Genomic DNA, 21,182 nt, shown 5'->3' with positions numbered 1-21,182 from the left:
TAGCCAGGGCTATTGCTGCATCTGATGGTAATAAATTCCACAGTTTAAAATATGATGGGAGAAGTTTGGAATTTCTCATCATTATGAGGCCTCAGGGTGGGCAGAGTGGAGACTTCCCTTCTTATGCCAATTTATAAGTCCGATGTCTCCTGGAAGAAGGAGTAGAAAATATCACAGTGTCATTTTCTAAAACCTTCTTCCAGCTCTATCATAGCATTTTCAGGTGTAGTGGAGCAATTCTCACAACTATAGTATAACATAAAACCATTTTGACAGGGGCAATTGTTTCTGTCCTGTGGCTATAATTTTGGCCAAACTGTCCAGTTATTTACACTTGCTCTGCATTGAGCAATCAGGAAAATCTATCTCTGCAAACTTTACAAGGACTGTTGGACTTGGTCACAGTACTAGATTATTGCTTCAGTCTTTAATTAGGAGATTAAACTCTTCATATTTGGTTTTAGATATCTGGAAGTATCTGGCTGACCAAGGTAAGACACATGGTGGTGGATAAGAAAGACCATTAGTCACATAAAAGGGCTCTCTTTCAGTTATGTGAGTGCATGTAATACTTATGTAAGAGTGAAAAAAGCACAATTAGAAAGAGAAGCAATGTAGTTCTCTGTGTTTAAGATGATATTTTTGCCTATCTCATTTTTATTCATGAGTTCATTTGAATAGAATACCTTTATTGTCATTGCATTCTACAAATACAATGAAATTTGAAAGCTACTCCAGCACAGTGTCCCAAACACCACATCACAATCACAGAGTATTTAAAAATTAAAATAATAATTAAAAACCTAGTCTAAAACCTATCTAAAACATACAGTTAAGTTAGATAGTTTAAAAAAATGCCACTATATACATAGGGCTAAATCACATATGCATTGTTTGATTCAAGACAATTATTGGAAAAGAAACTGTTTCTTAGTCTATTAGTCCTCATTTTAAGACACCTATAACGCCTCCCTGATGGTAACAGTTCAAAATATGAATGTCCAGGATGAGAATGGTTTGTGGAGATTTTTAGTGCTCTTGAGAGGAGTCTGGTCTTCGCAATCTGTTCCAAAGAAGAAAGAGAGCAACCGGTGATTTTTTGTGCTGTGTTTATAATTCTCTGGAGCATCTTCTTATCCACTACAAAGCATCCAGCATACCACACCATTACACAGTATGCCAAAATGCTCTCGATGGTAGAATGGTAAAAAGTAACCAGCAAGCACTCTTTTTCAGCAGCCTCAGAAAGTGCAGGCACTGTTGGGCCTTCTTTGCAGTGGCCATAGTGTGGACTGACCAAGTAAGGTTGTCAGAAATATGAGTTCCTAGAAATTTAAAACTATGAACTCTTTTCACACAGTCTCCATTGATATATAGTGGCAGAGGTTCTGCTTTGCATCTTCTGAAGTCTATAATCAATTCTTTGGTCTTTTTGATGTTCAGGGTGAAGTTATGACTCTTGCACCACAAGACCAGTCTGAGAAACTCTGATCTATAGGCCATCTCATCTTCTCCTGATATGAGTCCCACCAACGTGGTGTCATCTGCCAATTTTATTATAGAGTTGGTGGGACAAGAGGGAGTGCAGTCGTAGGTGTAGAGTGAATACAAAAGGGGCTCAGCACACAACCCTGTGGAGAGCCAGTGCTGAGAGCAAGAGTGGAGGAAAAATAGCTGCCAATCCTAACAGTTTGGGGTTTGTTAGTAAGAAAGTCCTTCATCCAACAGCAGATGTGAGAGGAGAGGCCCATTTCTAGCAACTTCTTAATCAGTATATCTGGAATGATGGTATTAAAAGCTGAGCTGTAATCAATGAAAAGCATCCTTACATAGCTCCCACTATGCTCCAGATGTTTCAGTGCAACGTGAGAGCCATGGCAATAGCATCCTCTGTGGATCTATTATTCCGATAGGCAAACTGGTATGGGTCAAGGTTTGATAGGAGGCAATCCTGTATATATTTTAAGATCAGTCTTTCAAAACACTTCATAATTATGGGTGAGAGAGCTATAGTCTATATGAGTCTATGTGAGGTCTATAGTCATTTAAAGTATCAGGAGAGGGCTTTTGGGGAACTGGAATAATAATGGAAGTTTCGAGACAAGATGTAACAATGGCTTGTGTACGAGAAAGGTTAAAAATATTTGTAAACACACCTGCGAGCTGGTCAGCACATGCTCTGAGTACCTTCCCAGGTATCCCATCAGGGCCAGCAGCCTTTTTCACATTCACTGCTTGAAGCACCTGCTTCACATCATACTCTTGTCCTGTGAACAGTTGAGTACCAGTGGTTTGTGGAGGCAGTGTGTTTGAAGACCTATTCAGTTCAAATCGGGCAAAGAAGCAGTTCAATTCTTTTGCCAGTGATGCATCCTTATTGATCGCTATGGGGTTGCTGCCCCTGTAATTAGTGATGTGTTTAATTCCCTGCCAAGCCTGTCGTGGATCATTATTTGTGAAGTATCCTCAATCTTCCTTTTATAGTCCTTTTTTGCCTCCTTGATGCCCCGCCTCAGTTCTGCTCTTGCCTTGTTATAGTTCCGCTCTTGCCTTGTTATACCAAAACCTGTCCTCAGACCTGGATGCCATATCACGTGTCTTGAGAAGTAATTGCACGTCCTTGTTCATCCAGGGCTTCTGGTTTGGAAAAATCCAGATGCGCTTATTCACAGTAACCGTTTCCACACAGGTCAAGATACAAAACAGTACAGTTTTTGTATATTCTTCCAAATCCTCTTGTTCAAATAAATTCCAATTAGTATTTGAGAAACAATCCTGCAGCTGATCAAGTGCTCCCTCCGGCCAGATCTTGATGAGTTTGATTTCAGGCTTAGTTTTCTTCTGAGCGGGGTGTATGCTGGTATAAGGAACAGTGATAAATGATCTGAAAGTCCCAGATGTGGAAGGGACACTGCTTTATATGCATGCTTTACATTAGAATACACATGATCAAGTGTAACATTTCCCCTGGTGGCACATGTCACATACTGAGTAAATTCGGGAAATACAGTCTTTAAGCATGCCTTATTAAAATCACCAGTTATTATATGAGCCCCATCAGGATAATCCTTAAGTTGTTTATTTATTGTAATATGCAAATATGCAAGTGAAGTACTAATATTTGCATCAGGAGGTATGTAAACAGCTGTAAAAATAACCACTGTCAGTTCTCTAGGTAGATAGAAGGGTCTGCACATCACCTCTAAATCAGGAGAGCAGTATCTGTTTATAACACGGCTGTTGGTGCACCAGTTATTATGAACGTATAAACAAAGTCCACCTCCTTTAGTTTTACCAGAGTCCTTATTACGGTCTTGTCAGTGGATTGTACGACATGCCAGTTGTAGTGAGGCATCGGGAATAGCTGAATGAAGCCAGCTCTCTGTAATAACTATCAAACAGCAATCTTTTATCATGTGATTACTTGCTGCCATCAGATTAATCTCATCCATTTTATTGAGGAGTGACCGAGCATTTGAGAGAAAGGTACTTGGCAATGATGGTTTGTGTGGCTGTCTTTTTAAGCGAGTTAGAACTCCTGCTCTGCATCCCCTCCTCCACCTTCTCTCTCTGCGCCACCTGCACCATTTAAATGACCCCATTACAATCCATGGAGATCCTGGTGTTCTTGCTATCTCCTCTGGAATACTGTGAGTCCTCTGAAAATCCGACACAATAGCTCTAGCACAGGGGTCGCCAACCTTTTGGACCTCAGAGACCACCAAACTCATAATTTTAGATCCCAGGGACCACTAACGGGTTCTGTGGGTGTGGCCTAATTTGTGGGTGTGGCTTGGTGGTCATGTGACTGGCTGGGCATGGATTGTATGTAAATATTATAAATATTTATATAAATATTGAATTTTTATAAAAAAGAGCAACTTTTATCCAAAATCAGGCAAAGCAGGCAGGCAGATTGAGTTGCTCACAGAATCACAGATTCATTCAGAAATCTATCTGCCATTGACTAGCTCAGTCTGTCACATAAAATTTGCTTGCAAGCAAACTCACAAAATTAACTCACAACACACTATGCATGTAAATATTGAACTTTTTATTTTTAAAAAAGAGCAACTTTTATCCAAAATCAGGCAAAGCAGGCAGATTGAGTTACTCACAGAATCATTCAGTGATCTATCTATCTGCCATCGGCTAGCTCAGTCTCTCAAATTTGCTTGCCGTGAGTCTGCACTGAATTTGCTTGCAAGCAAACCTTCAGTCCTAAGGGAGGTTCAGCTGTGCTTAGCTAGAAAGCAAGAAATCCAACCATTTCCTGCTTCCTACCTAATCTAAATCTCCCGGCAGAGCAGAACAGATGACGGTCGGAAAAAGGAAAAATAGCAACTTAGCAGGCAAGTTTGCTGGGTAAGGAGTGAGTGGGCGGGGAGGGTTCCCGCGGGCCATGTGGGCGGTGCAGCCTTGTGTTTCTGCACAACCTGGATTAATTGCTTTAGGGGGGTGCTCTGGGGGTGAGATTTCTCTGTGGCCTACCCAAATTTTCTCACGGCCCACCAGTGGGCCGCGGGCCACCAACTGGCGACCGCTGCTCTAGCAGACTGTAGTCCATAGCATATTAGTTCTTGTCGGCTGTAAACCTCCCCCATGTAACAAGACTCAGACACATATATCACCAAACACACACACCGAACCAGAGAGTGAAAAGCTGCAGCAACTGAGTGCGCCACCATTTGCATTTCATAACAGTCTGCTACACTGATATTCTCTTTCATTTAATATTAATTTGTTTGGATGAATTAGTTGTCTGTTAACATCTTACCTTTTAAAGCAATTGTTCAACCTATTTCACAAGTTAATAACTCAAATGTGATACTCTGAAGAATGCATCATGATTCATGCAAGCCAGTTTTATGTACACTTTGGGTGTGTTACAATTCAGATGAGTGCATGCTGGCAGGATACCTTTCCAGATTAGGCTTGCTTTGGTTTATTTAACTGGGGAGGGGAACCTAAAATTATTTTCAGGCCACCAGTCCCTGGAACTGAGGCTAGTTTAATCAGATGGCTATAATAACCATTTAGCGATCTCTTTTCTTTTCTTGTTTCCTTTCTCCCTAGCAAAGGAAAATTCTGATTCTGGGCCAGAAGCTTGCCTTACATTTGACCATCCTCAAAGTATGTAATGATAGCAACCTTTTTCCAATTTCCAAATTATAATGTCAGTGAGAGTTGTTTCTCAATAGTCAAATGTCTTCTGAACACCAAGCAAAGCATTCATGTATGACTAAAGCTTTGCTTCCCTATCCATTATGTGTGGACCAGACTCTATAAGACATTTTTTTCTACTTGGAGACTTTATATTTAGGGCATAATCACTCTCTAGGACAGGGGTCTCAAACTCAATTTACCTGGGGGCCGCTGGAGGCAGAGTCTGGGTGAGGCTGGGCCGCATAAGGGATTCCACAAAAAACGTTAAAAAATATCCTCAAATGTCATCAACAGTTAATGATTTCTCCAATACATGAACTGTTCTGAACACATGAATGGAACATTGAATGAAGATCATGAACAGTTCCTCAGAACATGGCTTCTCCAGCTTACTCCTTTGCTGCCAGAGACTTGACAATGCTTCTTCTCACATATCTGAGCCACATTTGGCTTGAGAGAGGAGGGACTTGAGACCCTCGGTATGGCTTGAAGATAATCATCAGTAAGTCTGGACCTGTACTTGGACTTGTTAAAGTTCAGGGTGGAGAAGAAGCCACGACGAGGAACAGCGGGCGGGACTTCCTTCAGAGGTCCATTCCACCTGCAGGCCGCACTAATATTATACTTTCATATCACGGTGGGGACCACAGGATATCGTCCTGCGGGCCGCAATTGGCCCACGGGCCGAGAGTTTGAGGCCCCTGCTCTAGGATATAATCATAGAACTCCGCTGAGGTTTCACTGCCAGCTCTTTGTGCTGCAGGGTCCCCAGTGAAAAAGGTTTTTGTAAACCAATGTTTTTCAGATTCAGCAACTTTAATATGTGTGGACTTCAAATCCTAGAATTCCCCAGCCCAACAGAGGAACTCTAGGCTGCTAGCTGAAGTTCATTAAACCTGAAAATATGTAGGACTTAAACAGGGGTGGGATTCAAATTTTTAACAACCGGTTCTGTGGGCGTGGTTTAGGTAGTGGCCGTGGCTTGGTGGTCATGTGGCTGGGTGAACATGGCTTGGTGGACATGTTATTGGCTGGATGTGGCCAACTCAATATCACTCACATCGAGGCACGCATCTCCTCGCCTGGCCTCTCATGACTGTGGGGATGCTGCAACAGTCATAAATGTGAAAAATTGTCATAAGTCACTTTTTTCAATGGTCACTCCACACAAGCAAAGTACCAGCAAAGGAGTGGGAAAAAAACTCCAGAGAAGTTCTTGAGGCAGGAAGTCTAGTCCTGCCAAGAATGTAATAAGGGTTAATGGAGAGGCAGTTTCCGTAAGCAACACCAGAATGTTTCCTTCCTGCCTTCCTTACAGGATAAGGCCAGTAATTTCTTCTAACAACCGTTTCTCCGAACTGCTTAGAATGTTAACAACCAGTTCTAGTGAACAGGTGTGAACTGGTAGAATCCCACCCCTGGATTTAAACATACATAGGCAGCTGATTTTAAAATATATTTGCATGACAACTGCCAACAAAGGTTTCTTTAATTATGTAGAACGAAATTGTAATGAAATTGTAATAAAAACTATTTATTAGTTCAAGCCACCATGATAGTAGGCATATGTGATCCGACATTCATTGCAACATAGTTAAACTAGGATTTGTCCAATACTAACAGCCATGGTCAATGGCCCTGATCCAAAGTCCACTCCAACGTGTGCACATGAGTGACATTTTGTCATTCTCTTCATCTAGTTTTAAAAATGGTATGAATGGATAGAGGGACATTTTGGGGAATATTTAAGAGTAACTAAAAAGAGGAAATTAAAAATTGGTGAAAAAACTTACTCGCCTTTTCAGACTGGGTTCAGCAGGAAAAAAAACTGAAATCCTTTGTAGTTTAGTCTAACTCTTCAGCTTGAGTTGCCCAAAAATATTCAGATGTGGTTTGGCTGGGTTAGAGGATTTATTGCAGATGACAATGAAGCCACCCTATAGAATTAATTGCCAACAATAGTGCAACAATGTAAAAGGTGTTTACACTGTCAAGGTGTCTCCCTCCCAGAGAAAATAGATAGATGCCTGTAAATCAGGTGTAGCTACTACATGTGCCCACAGATCCCACATTCCTAACTCTCAACAGGGAATCTTGCATGGTATGATTTCTTCCTCATTTTCTGGCAGGCAGCAAACACACCAAGAACGAAAAACTAGTCTACTGAGAAAAAACTGGTACTTTAAGTCAAAATCCCATCTCCACCACCCTCTTAAGTGATGTTTTGAGGGCACTGTCCTCACCTTCCTTTGCCTCCTATTCCCTTTCTTTAAAATGCAGCCTCCACCTTAAAAAGTTGCCCATCCATGATATACTGTATAAAGCCATTACTGTGGTAGTTTAATAAGATCATTGTTTCAAAGTAAGTACACAAGACTATTACATGGAAAATATGGAAACTTGGGCTGGGATGGAATATATTAGAAATGTTAACATCACAGGGAAATGTACTTTGTGAAGCAGAAATTTATTAAAGTACAGAGGTTTTGGAGGAAGATGATTAAAACAATGAAAGAAGTGTTTCAAAGGCTTTTGTTAATTACCAAGCAGATTGGCCTTGCAGCCTGAAATGGAGAGCAAGATGAACTGTATCTCTTTTGTGATTCTGATTGGACTTCCTATTGAATTTTATTTCAACCCTAGCCACAGGAGAACAATTTGCGGAGCACAATGCCCTATGGGAAGGATGCCATCTTCTAAATGTTGCTTTAAATGGCAGCTTTACTCTACCAAATGACAGAGCCAATTATATTGTCATGTATCGGTTTTTAGTTTTATACGTGTATATTGCTATTTTATATCAAAAAGATGGAAAATGTGAATCAGTCTATTCATATTGTATATTTAACTCATTTTTACATCCATTATGGCCATATTCTTGGGTTATATTGCTTTATTTTGTCTATTAAACATTTTTTCCCCAGTGAGATCGGTCTATCAGGGCAACCTGGTCTACCCAAATATGGGGTGGAGCATACTGCTTCCACTTTTGCCTTTCAGCCCCAATCCAGGAGCCTTCCCAGGCAGTCGCTTTTGTGATAAACTATTTTGTCTGGTAAATATGGTAAATATAAATTCAACATATCCATTAAAGAGATATTTCCTGGAAATGAAAGCAGATGTATGTTTTCTTACTTGTAATTCACACCTTAGGTCATTAAATTAATATTTTGTTCTATGTGGAAAAGTATAATTATATCTACACCAACCTACCCCTCCTTTAAAATGGAAGGCATGATTTTTCTTGCTGAGAGCTACAATGGAACTAAATTTCCTCCTTATCCCTGATTAGGATAAAATGGTTTATGCTTGTCTTCTTTATAAATCCAGTTTTTTGCTCTAAGTTAATCATACAGTCTATGTGTGACTATCGGAATGTAATTAACATTCTTGTTAAGTTTGAGCAATGAGAGGCTGAACCAGAGCATGAGTGCAACAGTACTTTATTTACAAATAAAGGGCTGACCGTGCTTGCCAAGCCTGGAACTGGCTCGCAGCAATCAGCAGCCAGTTGGACCCCGCAGCCTGCTTTTATAGCTGGCTGCTGGGGAGAACTGACCAATGGGAATGGGGGAAATAACGCCCACACAAGTGAGTGGACCTGAGTGAGAACTCCTTGAGTCCTCAGGACATAACACCCTTCCCCCAGATGCGAACACGCATAGTCCTTGAGGTAGATGGGGGTTTGTGTTGGCGCCCGGAGCGGCGCAACTCGGGAACATTGTCTGACTGTTCGGTATCAGTCTGTGACGGTTGAGCTGGCATAGTGTCGCCAACACTCTCTCTGGACTGGCATCCTCGGAAACCACCGGGTTGGTTTCTGGAGTCAAACTCTCGTGGGTTGGATCCGGTTGATCAACTCTCTGGGCGCTGTTGTCCGGTTTGGGCTGACGAACGACGCTGGCGCAGACTGGTCACTGGGTGCGGTGTGGCTGGGTGGCGGATGGGACGGTTCCCTTCGACTGGAGACTCTGGATTCTTGTTTGCGAGGTTGCTGAGGCGCCTTCTGAGTTGGTCTATGTGTCTCCTCCAGACGCGACCATCCTCCAGCCTGACTCTATATGATCTCGGCCCGGTGACGGCGATGACTTCGCCGGAATCCAAAGTGGGTCCCCAGCGAAATTCCTTGCGAATATCGGCTCCTGTAACATAAAATGTCTAACCCCGAAGTGGAAGCGAGGGGAGAGTCAGGGCAGTATTGTGGGTGCAGTCTATCTAATACAGTCCTCAGGCGCCGGCCCATCAGGAGTTCCGCTGGGGACTTATTGGTGACTGCACAGGGGTTGAGTGCTGGCTCATCAGGAACCGTGAGAGTTTGTGGTGCCAGTCATCTCTGCCAAACCTAGCGAGGGCCTCTTTAGTGGTCCTGACGGCCCTTTCAGCCAACCCATTACTCGCAGGGTGGAATGGGGCTGTTAAAATGTGGCGAATGCCTAGGTTGGCTGCAAAACGGCTGAATTCTACTGATGCGAACTGTGGGCCATTATCGGAGACCAAGGAGTCGGGTAGTCCATGGGTAACGAACAGGCGCGTTAACACGCTGGTGATTGCCAGTGTGGTGGTCGTGGATAGCTGCGCCCACGCCTATCCACTTGGAATAAGCGCCCACGACCACTAGGAACATCTTTCCATGCACGGGCCGGCCAGATCGATATGGATTCTAGACCAAGGGGCGCTGGCGCTCTCCCATCTGGTAGGGGTGGCGATGGGGGAGCAGGACGGGATTCCTGGCAAATGCTGCAGGAACTTACCCAATTGACAATGTCCTCGCTCTAGACCCGGCCACCACACGTAGCTGCGTGCCAACGCCTTCATTCTCACAATGCCGGGTGTCCTCGTGCAACGCTCCAGGACTCGGGCACGCAGCGAGGTCGGAATGATCACTCGAGTGCCCCACAGTAGACAACCCTGCAAACTGGACAGCTCCTGCATGCGAGTCTTAAAGGGTGCGAATTTGTTATCAACATCGCCGCCACCCCCTCCTCACCCAGTCGAGCACCTGGGCGAGCGTTTGGTCTGCCTTGGTTTTGGCGGCGATGTCAAGGGCGGTGATGGGCAGGTCCAACTGGGTGATTTCAAAAATGGCATTGACAGGAGCTGGGTCTTCAGCCGGAGCGGGTAAGGGGCAGCGACTGAGTGCGTCAGCGTGGGATAGAGTTTTGCCCGGGCGGTGGATAAGTTTATATGAGTAGGCCGCTAGAAAAAGTGTCCACCGTGTCATCCGAGGGGAGAGGACTTGAGGTGTCTGTTTGTCGCCGGCCAGTAGGCCCAGGAGGGGCTTATGGTCGGTGACCAGTTCAAGAAGTGGCCAAAAGGAATTCGTGAAACTTTTTCACGGCTGCAACAGCTGCTAGGGCTTCCTTGTCTATTTGGCTGTAATTTCGCTCCGTGGCCGAGAGCGTCCTGGAGAAAAAGGCGATGGGGGCCTCGGCACCATTGGCGAGTCGGTGACTAAGGACCGCCCCAATTCCAAAAGGGGATGCGTCTGCTGCCAGTACTAAAGGAAGGTTGGGGTCAATTGGATGAGCACTGCCTCTGACGTAAGTAGTGATTTGATGGCGTTAAACGCCTGGTCTTCTTTGTGCCCCCAGTGCCACGGTGACTTTTTGTCTAGTAATCTGTGTAGGGTTCGGCTACTGAGGCTTTATGGGGCAAAAAGGATGCATAAAAGTTTAGGAGTCCCAAGAAAGCTTGTAGCTCCGTTTTGGAGGTCGGTGTGGGAGCTTCGTGGATTGCCCTGACCTTGACTCCAGGGGGTGAATGCCAGAGGCGTCAATTTTATAACCCAGAAAGTCCACCTGTCTAGTGGCAATGGCGCATTTTTCTTTTTTAACTTGAGGCCATGCTGTCTGAACCTCTCTAACACTGCTCGCACTCTCTGGAAGAGTTGGGGTCTGTCCCTGGCCGAGACCAAGATGTCGTCAAGTAGGGTACTACACCAGGGAGGCCCTGTAAAATCCGCTCCATGAGGGATTGAAAAATACCCGGGCAACACTTACGCCAAATTGGAGACGCTTGCATCGGAAGGCACCCTGTGAGTGACGATGGTCTGAAGTTCCGCTGTTTGGTTATCAACAGGGAACTGTTGATATGCTTGAGACATGTCCAATTTAGCAAAAATACTGCCCGGTTCGAATGTATGCAATAAGTGCTGAATGACGGGCACGGGATAGGCGCTAACTTGTAAATATTTATTGATTGTTGTCTTGTAGTCCGAGCAAATTCTCAGGCTACCATCTTTTTGAGGGTGTGACAATGGGCGCCTCCCACTTGGCGAAATCTGTTGGCTCAATGACCCCTTGTTTTAGTAGTTTATCCAATTCAGCGTCTAGTTTTGGTCGAATAGCAAATGGAACTCTACGTGGTTTTAATCTGATTGGGACTGCCTGGGGTCAACGGTGAACGAGATGGGGGTTCCATTATAACACCCCAGCTCCTCGCTGAACACATCTGCGTAGTCAGCGAATAAGGAGTCAGTGTCTGAGGTTGAGACAGCATGGACTCCTGTTAACCCTAGGCCGAGGTGGGGAAACCAATCGAGCCCCAATAAGGTGGGTAGATTGCCGTTAACTACCACTAGAGGTAGGTGGCCTTTAAAAGCTCTAAAACTGACAAAGAACTTGCCTCTGCCGATCACGGGAATGGCCTTCCCTGGTAGTCCTTCAGACCGAACTGGCATCTCTGAAGCCGGGTAGTAGATAGGCTGGGGTGGAGTCTCTTGAGGGTGTTCCACGAGATTATTGAGAGCGCTGACCCTGTGTCAACCTCCATGTGGCACGGTTTACCTTCTAGGGAAACGGAGAGAGAAATTTTACTAACAGAGTGGCAAGTACGCCTGGCAAGGCGGTGCGTGCGACAGTTTAATACTTGCCTCTGTGGTCCCGAGTGCGAGGACGGGGTCTTTGTGCAGCGCTTTGGGGGCTTGGCAGACTCTCGCAATGTGCCCCTCTTATGGCAGTTGTTGCAAATGGCTCCTTTAAACTTGCAGGTGGCCCTTTGATGTGATCCCCCACAGGCTAGGCACAGGGTGATGTGCTTGGGTGGACCGGTGTATTCTTGTTTGGCCCCTACCTGCGACCGTCTGTCATTGGTGAGGCGATGGACATCGTTCTCATAGTTGTGGTCTTCCTCCGCTTCCACCTCTTCGGAATGGACTGGGAACGCTGCTAGCTTGGCGCTTGGGCCCTGAATTTCGGTGGCTGAGTTCGTAGCTAGCTCGGCTGCTAGGGCCTCCTCTACCGCTTCGCGAGGTTGAGGTCTTTTTAGCTAGCAGTCGCCTCTGTAGGTTGAGATCCTTGACCCCACAAACCAATTGATCGAGGAGCATGTCCTCCAGGTATGTTCCAAACCCGCAGTGCAGGGCTGCTGTTCTGAGGGCGGCCATATATTGGTTGATGGTCTCCTTACTTGATTGCTTCCTCATTCGGAACGTGAACCTCCTGGCGATTTGTGAAGGTCTGGGAGCATAGTGGTTTGTGAGGATCTCAAGCAACTCGGACCATGGAACGTTTTTAATTCTCTCGGCGCCACGAGTGCTGCAGCGGTATAAACGGTGGCTCCGCAGTAGATTAGGAAATAGGATTTTTTCCAATGCTCTCCCGCATCCGACAGGCCGACCGCATCGATGTAATGATTGAAACGGTTCTTATACGATTCCCACTTCTCTTCGTCTGGTTTAAACGCCGGGAATACTGGATTGGAACTCATGGTGCTGGAACGGCTGGGCTACCTGCGGGAGAAATCTCTCTGGGACTACAAACGCCGTGAGTTACAAGTGATATCAGCTCTGGAGAGGTTTTTTTGCTACCCTCTCTTTCTCTCTCTCTGGGTTACCACGTTGGCTGCTAGCCGTTGGAGGTGTCTTGATTCGCGCCAAAAAGGTGGGCGTTAGTGACTCTCACAGCGCTGTGCTGTGATTTCCTACTGGCCCGAAATTCAAATGACACCCGCTTGAATTTCGCGCCAATGCAGAGTGGCTGCGGCTCGCAGCGCTTCACTTTCCCGTAGCGAGGCTAACAAGCGGCTACAGACGCTTTCTAACTATTTGACTCAGACCGCTTTCTCTGGCTGCGGATCTGCGTTTGCTCTTTTTGATCGCTGTTTCGCTAGCTGACCGCTCTCTGGCTGCGGATCAGCGTTTCCCTTGTTGCCAGCCGATCGCTCTCTCTGGGCTGTAGATCGGTGGCTAGTGACTCAGCGGTTGCAAGGTGCTTCTGGTAGCCATCCCATCCTCGTCGCCAGTGTTAAGTTTGAGCAATGAGAGGCTGAACCAGAGCATGAGTGCAACAGTACTTTATTTACAAATAAAGGGCTGACCGTGCTTGCCAAGCCTGGAACTGGCTCGCAGCAATCAGCAGCCAGTTGGACCCCGCAGCCTGCTTTTATAGCTGGCTGCTGGGGAGAACTGACCAATGGGAATGGGGGGAAATAACGCCCACACAAGTGAGTGGACCTGAGTGAGAACTCCTTGAGTCCTCAGGACATAACAATTCTGCTTTTTATAATTACTGTATAGCAGTGATTCTCATCCTGTAGTCTACGAAGCCCTGTGGGGGGTGGGCTGCAATGTTATCACAGGAGGTCTGCAAAGTCTTGAAGAAATGTTATGATTGAAGTCTTTGGTTAAGATTTGGAGGTCCGTGCAGAGGCGGCATTCAGCAGGTTCTGACCAGTTCTGGAGAAATGGTAGCGGAAATTTTGAGTAGTTTGGAGAACCGGCAAATACCACCTCTGGCTGGAAATTTTACAGTATCCTTCCCCTGCCATGCCCACTGGGTTTGTGGCCATGCTCCATGGCCACAAAAGGTATTTAAAAGAAGTCAGTGGTTGAGAAAGCACGGCTGTAATGTATACCATATACATTTTATTTTATGTGTTCAGTATTTTTGATCTGGAATCGTTTCCTTTTTTTTTTTTTTGTCTTATGACATTTAGAAGCTCTGAGCTAAATTCATATTGGCCTCATATCTTAACACTATTTTAAAACACCTTTGGACAATTGCTTCTCAGCCGACCATCCACTCCTTTGCTCTTGAGGGCAACTATATTTTTTCACATCTTAATCTAGACATTTAATCCATTTCTGGAGTATTGTATAACATGATTAATACAGCACCCTCAGGACCTTTATTGGAAGACAATATTATAAGACAAACCAGCCTTCTAGACTGGTTTTAGCCTTGTTAACTCAAGAAGGGATATGGTTCATTTTAAGAGTGCTTTCCACTGAACTAGGCCAAGAGCCCTCTCACTTCTAGTGCTTCACTTCTTGTGAAGTAAGAAGATAATTAAATGGTCTTACAATAATTAAAGAGTTGGTTTTTAATCTTACAGGAGATCAATTCAATAAAAAGATGGTCCTTTTCTTCCATTGGGACACTACATGTGAATGCATTCAAAGCGAGCAGAGATGATAAGTTGGGCGGCAACATGTCAAAGTTCCTCAGAGTATATTCACCCTTGTACCCAAGTAAGTCTACACCACAAAAATCAGAAAGAAGATAATTGAATATACAACACTTTTAGACAAATGGTGCCCTTGTTCACTAGTACAGATAGCTCTCGACTTACAACCATTTGTTTGAACTTACAATGGCAGTAAAAAAAAGTAACTGTTTTTCACACCTATGACTGTTGCAGCATGTCTATGGTTACGTGATTATAATTTGGATGCTTGGCAATTGGCAATGTATTTTATGATAGTTGCAATGTCCCAGGTTTTGGCAATCATGTAACAAGCCAAACCAATGGGGAAGCAAGATTCATTTAACAATCATGTTACTAACTTAACAACTTCAGGAATTCACCGAACAAACTCTGACAAGAAATGTTGTAAAATGGGTCAAAACTCAATAACTGTTTTGCTTAGCACTGGAAATTTTGGGCTCAATTGTGGTCATATGTCAATGATTACTTATATATCCACGAATAACTTGGGACACAAATCATATTAAATATACAATGTACTTGTATCTTTTATAAACTCCTTCTAAATAACTACTTTAACCACTCCCTAATGTTTCATATCAAGACAGGGAGGTTTTGCAAAAATCCGAAACCACTTTGTTGTATGAAAAGCTAATTTATGTATATAAAGATCTAATTGCCTAAAACTGCTGACATAAGTAGGACAAAATTACCTCAATGGCTTTAATATTATATATACATAAGAAGCTACCGCATCACAACGAGAAAGTCATGCTCCAGTAATAATGTGATGATACAAATTTAGTCAGAATTAGCAAACCCTTAAATGACCCATTTTAACAAAACTAACTTTCATGTGATAATCTGAAGAGAGACTGGCCTGTTTCCCACTGCCTGATAACTCCACCCAACACTCAGATTTTTGGTTAGACTATATAAAGTGCATTTTTGGTCATGTGATCCAGCCCAAGCAGGTTGTGCTGGAGTGAACATTTGCACTAACATACATGTCCATATTCCAGAGAAACTTGCTGTGGGAACAAAAGAACTTCATGTGCTAACTTACTACTTTCCCTTTAATTGTTACCTCAGGTGCTCCACTGCTGAACCACTGACCTACTTTTTAAAGTAAAAGCAATCTGGCCTGTCAGCACTGGGTGGATGTTCGTGCAGGGAAATTAAATTGTACACCTTGGATGTACTATCGAGATTTGAGACATATGCAGACAAGGGCTTTGTAACCTATTTACATTTGTGCTCACTTCCTAGGGTCATAAAAACTAACCAGCACATTTTATTTACTTTCATTTTGTAGCCAGAAAAAGAGCTGTGTAATTAATTAAATTATTAAATTTAAATTAAAAAAATAATTTAAAAATAAACGGGGCCAAAATATGTTCATATTAAATTGTTTAAGAAATCAGACTTTAAAAAAAAAAGATTTGGCTCATCTAAATAATACAATATATGTTTGCATTTGTAGTTAATCCCTCTTTGGAAAGCAATTTAAGCTTTCTAATTTAGGGGTAAAACTTTACTAAATGCATTGTGAAAAAAAAGTTATGACAAAAAAGTTCATCTTCTCCTGGGTGGAAAGAAAATTCTGTTTAGTATGTAGTGATAAAATGAAAGCTGGTGGGAAAATTCTACATGAACATGTATTTAATCAATAAAAGAAATGCATGTATAAGAGAGAGAGCTAAGCACTGCATTTTTTGTACATGTATCCAAAAGAGAAGGGGAGCAGGGCCATTTATTGGGAGACAAATCCGAGTTATGTTGGGACATGCACCAAGGATGTGATCACCTAGCCATGGTGTTCAGGGTCATGTCCTTTGGGAAGCAGATGCTGCTCTTCCTGCATAGCATAAAGCAAATTGCTTCTGGACAATGGAAAGTGTCCCTTCCCAAAGATCACCATGAAGGTTTGCCTTGGCATGAGGTTAAGGATCATTGGTACTCTATATATAACTTGGCCACGGGCTGTCTGGGTTGTTTTCTGCCCTGATTCTTTTCTGGTGTCAGGAGGCTGTGAGAATCTGGATGGTTAAGAACAGGCTCTGTTCCAACCAAGCAAGGCTAAGGGGCTATGATTTTAAAGAGCTCCACAGATCCTGGGGTCTTACATTCCTAACTTTGGATAGGATACCACTCCCCCAGACTGAGTTGGTAAAAAAAAAAAATCAGGGGTGATCCTAGACTATTGGAGGAACAGGCGGCATAAATCCATCTGTGAGCCAGTTGCACTTGTTCCTGGGTTGAGAGACTGTGTTCTTAATTACGCATGCCTTAGTCACTTCCCTGTTTGACTATTTCAAGGTGCTTTAGTTGCATGGGGCTGTCCTTGAAAAGGATTTGGAAGCTGCAGCTGGTATGCTATCTCAGCTACACTATAGATTCCAGAAGATTTCTAGGTCCAATTCAAGGTCCTGGTTATAATCTGCAAAGTCCTTCATGGCATGGGCCCAGAATATTTAAAGAGGCTGCCTTTTTTCAGGGATTTCTGCTTTTCTCATAATAGTGTGGACATGAGGCAAATTCATTCTGTAAAATAATGTCATCTTGTGGGACCTAGGAGATACCTCTTCTCTGCCACCTGACCTGTGGAAAAGTCTCCCCCCTGAAGTCCATGTGACCCCACTTTGTTGGCTTTCTGGAAGGCCTTATAGCAATCTAGCTCTTCCCTCAGACTCGAAGGGCAGAAGCTAGTATTATTTTCTGTGTTGATGGATTTAGTGAGAAGTTATTTTTACTTGGCATCTTTTACTGGCTCCTTTTTACTGTTTAAATGTACATTTCTATTTTTTGAAATCTATTATTTCAGGTTTTCACAGTATTCAGTAGAAGCAGAGATCGTAAGTTGAATAATGGGCTACCACAAGAATCAGTGCTGCTAACCTCTGCTCTTTTTAACTTGTATACCCATGACCTGCCTGAAACTTCCTCGGAACTTTCTTTATGCCAATGATATCAATCTCACAGTCCAAAGGACTAACTTCAGTGATGCAGAAAGGATGTTCTCTCAAGAACTCCAGAAGATGGATGACTACTTCAAAAACTGGCGCCTTCAACCAAGCCTAACAAAAACAGAAGTAGTCACATTCCACCTCAGCAATAGGTATGCAAATTACCAGCCTTCAGTGAAGTTCCGCAACTATATTACTATGTAATAACTCTATAAAGTACCTGGGAATGACACCGGACAGATCACTAACTTTCCGGCAACTCCTGAAAAATGGAAAAACTGCAACAATTTACTGAACAGACTGACTGGAACATCTTGACGGGGCGCTGATGCTAACATCCTAACAACAGCCTTGATTTTAGTTTATTCCACAGCTGAATATTGTGCCAGTGTGTGGCTGGCAATGTCAACACCAAAATGGTCAATGTCCAACTCTCTGCGTATAATCTCTGGCACATTGCATTCCATTCCTGTGCCTTCTCCTTCCCTCATGCCGGCCGCTCCATTACCATTTTCTCCACTGTAGTATAGCGCAGCATCCAGGATCCACTTTGAAAGTGGGGTGGGTGGCTAATTTAAGGTGCAAACTGGCTGAATCCCACCATTGGACCTAATACATATGTAAAATAAATACAATTAGCTGGGTATTTGGACTCAAGGGAGCAGAGAAAGCAGCCTGGTCCTTCTAACTGCAGGAAGATCTCTGGTGTATTTCAATCATACTGTAATGGGCTATGAGAAGAACCTTGAGAGACAGGAGGATGAACTGCAACCAGGGCAATAGTCAGATAAGAGATATCTCAGCCCACAGAAGGAACAGGAATAGAGAAAGCATCACAGAAGAGACCCTCCCTAGTTCTCTGGAGCATAAAGGCAGAGGGAGGGAGGGAGGAAATGCTTTCAGACTTGCAAGATGCTGTTACCATAAAGGTTGTATTAGTGCTCAAGGTTTGGGTTTCCTGTCTCAGCTACAGTATCTTAAAGGACTGACACAATGGGAGATGGCAGGGAATGTTCAGATCAAAAGAAAAAAATCCAAGGGATAGATAGTGAGAAGGATGCCCTGTTTGAGATCCAGTTTTGCAGAGCAATAGTTGTAAGTGGGATTCTTTATATCCATGACCTAGTCCAGATCTTTTCTTATGCTGCCTTGAAAGAAATAGAAGCACTTCATGACATTGGGGAGAGATCTATGGTGCCTCTAGCCTACTTGACTTTAAACCATTTCCAGGTATCCGCTGGGTTTTTTGGAACTCTTATACACCACCATGGCCAAACAGCAGTACTAGGTTGAGGCACTCATGTAGAGGAAAGGATGGCCAGAGAGAATAAAGCAAATGTTCACAGATCATAGCTCTCTCAGTAGTGGTATATTGCCTTTGCATTGCTTGCTTTACATCACATTTCTTACCTCTTCTCTAAGCCTAGCCTCCATCCTGCACTACCAAGGGCTATTGGTGGAGGTTATTCCATTAGCTGATAATATTTTGGTGGGAGTGGAAATAAAGCCAAAGAAATCAACCAGTTGCTTCCCTTAGCTTGTCCTTCTGTGAATCTGTAATAGCAGCAGCTATTTGTTTGGCCTTGTGTATGAGGCCGTAAAAGGATTAGCAATCAGGGTAGCACAATCTATGCCAGTAGTTTTCTGCTCCCCTGCAGAAGACACTTGAACTTGTGAAGAAGAATCTTAAGATGCAAAGGATAGGCAGTGAATGGTATCATTTAAATCAGGGGTGTCCAACCTTGGCCACTAAGACTTGAATTCAAACTCCCAGAATTGCTGGTTTGGGAATTCTAGGGATTGAAGTCAACAGATTTTAATGTTACAGTACTAAGTTTGAACACCCATAATTTAATGAGAGGTTGGAAGTTACACTGTAATTCCTCTTTAAGGTTCAAATAGGTAGATGATTCTCACCTCTTCTGATTTAGGATATACTCTTCTGCCATCTTTAAGAGAATAAAGATAAATGTTTCCCATGTGACATAGAAAACTTTTGATTTGATCCCAGTTTATCAAGAGAAAAACTACTAATACACAAGAAAATAGATAAAATCATAGTCATGTGATTTTGGTTTGCTTGGATTCTATAATCAGAAAGCCAGGAGATGTGCATCAGATGGCTTTCCTGCAAAGATTAGGTGGATCTGTACCTCCATCCTGGAGTTTTTTCATAACTGACAATGACAAGAACTATTTACTTTGGTGACTACTTTACTATTTAAGAAATTCTATCGCAATAATTTCCTGAAAGCTGATTGGCCTAAAGAAAGTCATAGCAGGCAAAACAGTGTCTAAACCAGATTCTGGTCCATTTTGTTAATATTTTAAGATCATTAAAATCAGATTAGAGAGCTGTTTCCAGATTCCACATTTGAAAGGCATGATCAAAGTTTAGATGTCCATAGAATATTTTCTTCCAATCAAAATTATGATTGTTATTCCTGTATTACATACTGTAATGTACTTAGACACCATACAAATCCTGGTAAGTAAATAAATAAAATATCAATCCAACAATACAAGGGGACTGTGTACTTAAAGGTGACTTCTTATGTGCTTCAGAGTCTTTTTCTTTAAGAATGCTTAGTCCAAAGTAATGATTCAAGCAGGCTAGTACCTATCAAAAGAGAATTCAACAAGCATCAATCAAACCTTGATTTCCTCGAAGACCAGCATAGAGTACAAGATTGCTGAAGGTCCATCAGTTTTGGCATCTGCTCTAGCCTGTGGCCCGATTTTAAATTCAGAACTACCCTGCTTGTCTGACCTTGGGACGTTTGAGTATTAATTTACACGTTTACTTCCTCCTGCCTTTTTAAATGTTGAGGTTCAATAGGTAAAATCACTGACTTAAGAAATGCGTGGCTGAAAGATTCAACTGGAGGGGAAAGAGGAAATTGATCCCAAGAGATCCAGCCTTGAGGATTTTTGGCTCAGACTTCCGATTCTCGACTGTAAGTGACAGAAACATCCACGTGGAGGCAAAGGCAGGGAAATATGAATTGGGGACGGACGGAGGGAGATGGGTTTAAATCCTGTTTTCTCTATTTTCTCTCCAAAGATAGCCGCCTATAAGCTTTATATTTGAAAGAGTGAAATGTCGTCTGTGCCTTCATCAGAATTCATTTAAACGCCGGCCACTACTCTCCGTCCAGGCGGACTTGTTGCGTAATTTAGGCTGAACAAAAGTAGGTTTGACCAAATGTGTCAAACCGGCCGGCATTTTAGCGTGTTGCATCCGTCGAATGGCTGTTTTGAGGGGTTGGGGTTGGCATGGTTTATGCTTTAATTGGAAGCAGCCCAGAATCGCGAATGTATAAATCGGAATAAATAATAATTAGCTGAGGAAAAGACGGATACTATTGTGTGTCAATAAAAAAGAAACAACCCAGAAGCTCTAACTGCCTTTCTCGGGGTTTGTAAGCTTTACGTGGTGTATAACCTTTCCTGTCACTAACGCCGCACGTGTGGACGTTTTAATCTGGGCCGGAAGCAAAATTCTCCCTTCTTTACGTTGTCTCGGGAGAAGAAGAAAAAAGTGTGCGTGTGTGTGTGTGAGAGAGAGAGAGGGGGGGAGAATCTCCTTTCGGCCACACGACACATTCGCCACCTCTGCCCCGA

At 43.3% G+C, this 21,182-nt stretch overlaps 1 long non-coding RNA gene across 1 annotated transcript; it reads left to right on the top strand.

Moving 5' to 3' along the window:
• The first annotated feature begins 388 nt into the window (after positions 1-388).
• On the top strand, positions 389-20,173 carry LOC148127818 (uncharacterized). Its single transcript, XR_015741130.1, has 5 exons — positions 389-491; positions 5,077-5,133; positions 8,091-8,133; positions 14,500-14,635; positions 17,417-20,173. It is a non-coding gene; the product is annotated as an uncharacterized LOC148127818 (long non-coding RNA).
• Positions 20,174-21,182: the final 1,009 nt, after the last annotated feature.

The sequence above is a fragment of the Pseudonaja textilis genome, chromosome 1, assembly GCF_049901715.1.
Source record: "Pseudonaja textilis isolate UNSWEBS1 chromosome 1, rPseTex1.2, whole genome shotgun sequence".
Taxonomy (NCBI): Eukaryota; Metazoa; Chordata; class Lepidosauria; order Squamata; family Elapidae; genus Pseudonaja; species Pseudonaja textilis.
Note: the sequence above shows the minus strand (reverse complement) of the source record. Positions and strands in the feature narration are given on the sequence as shown.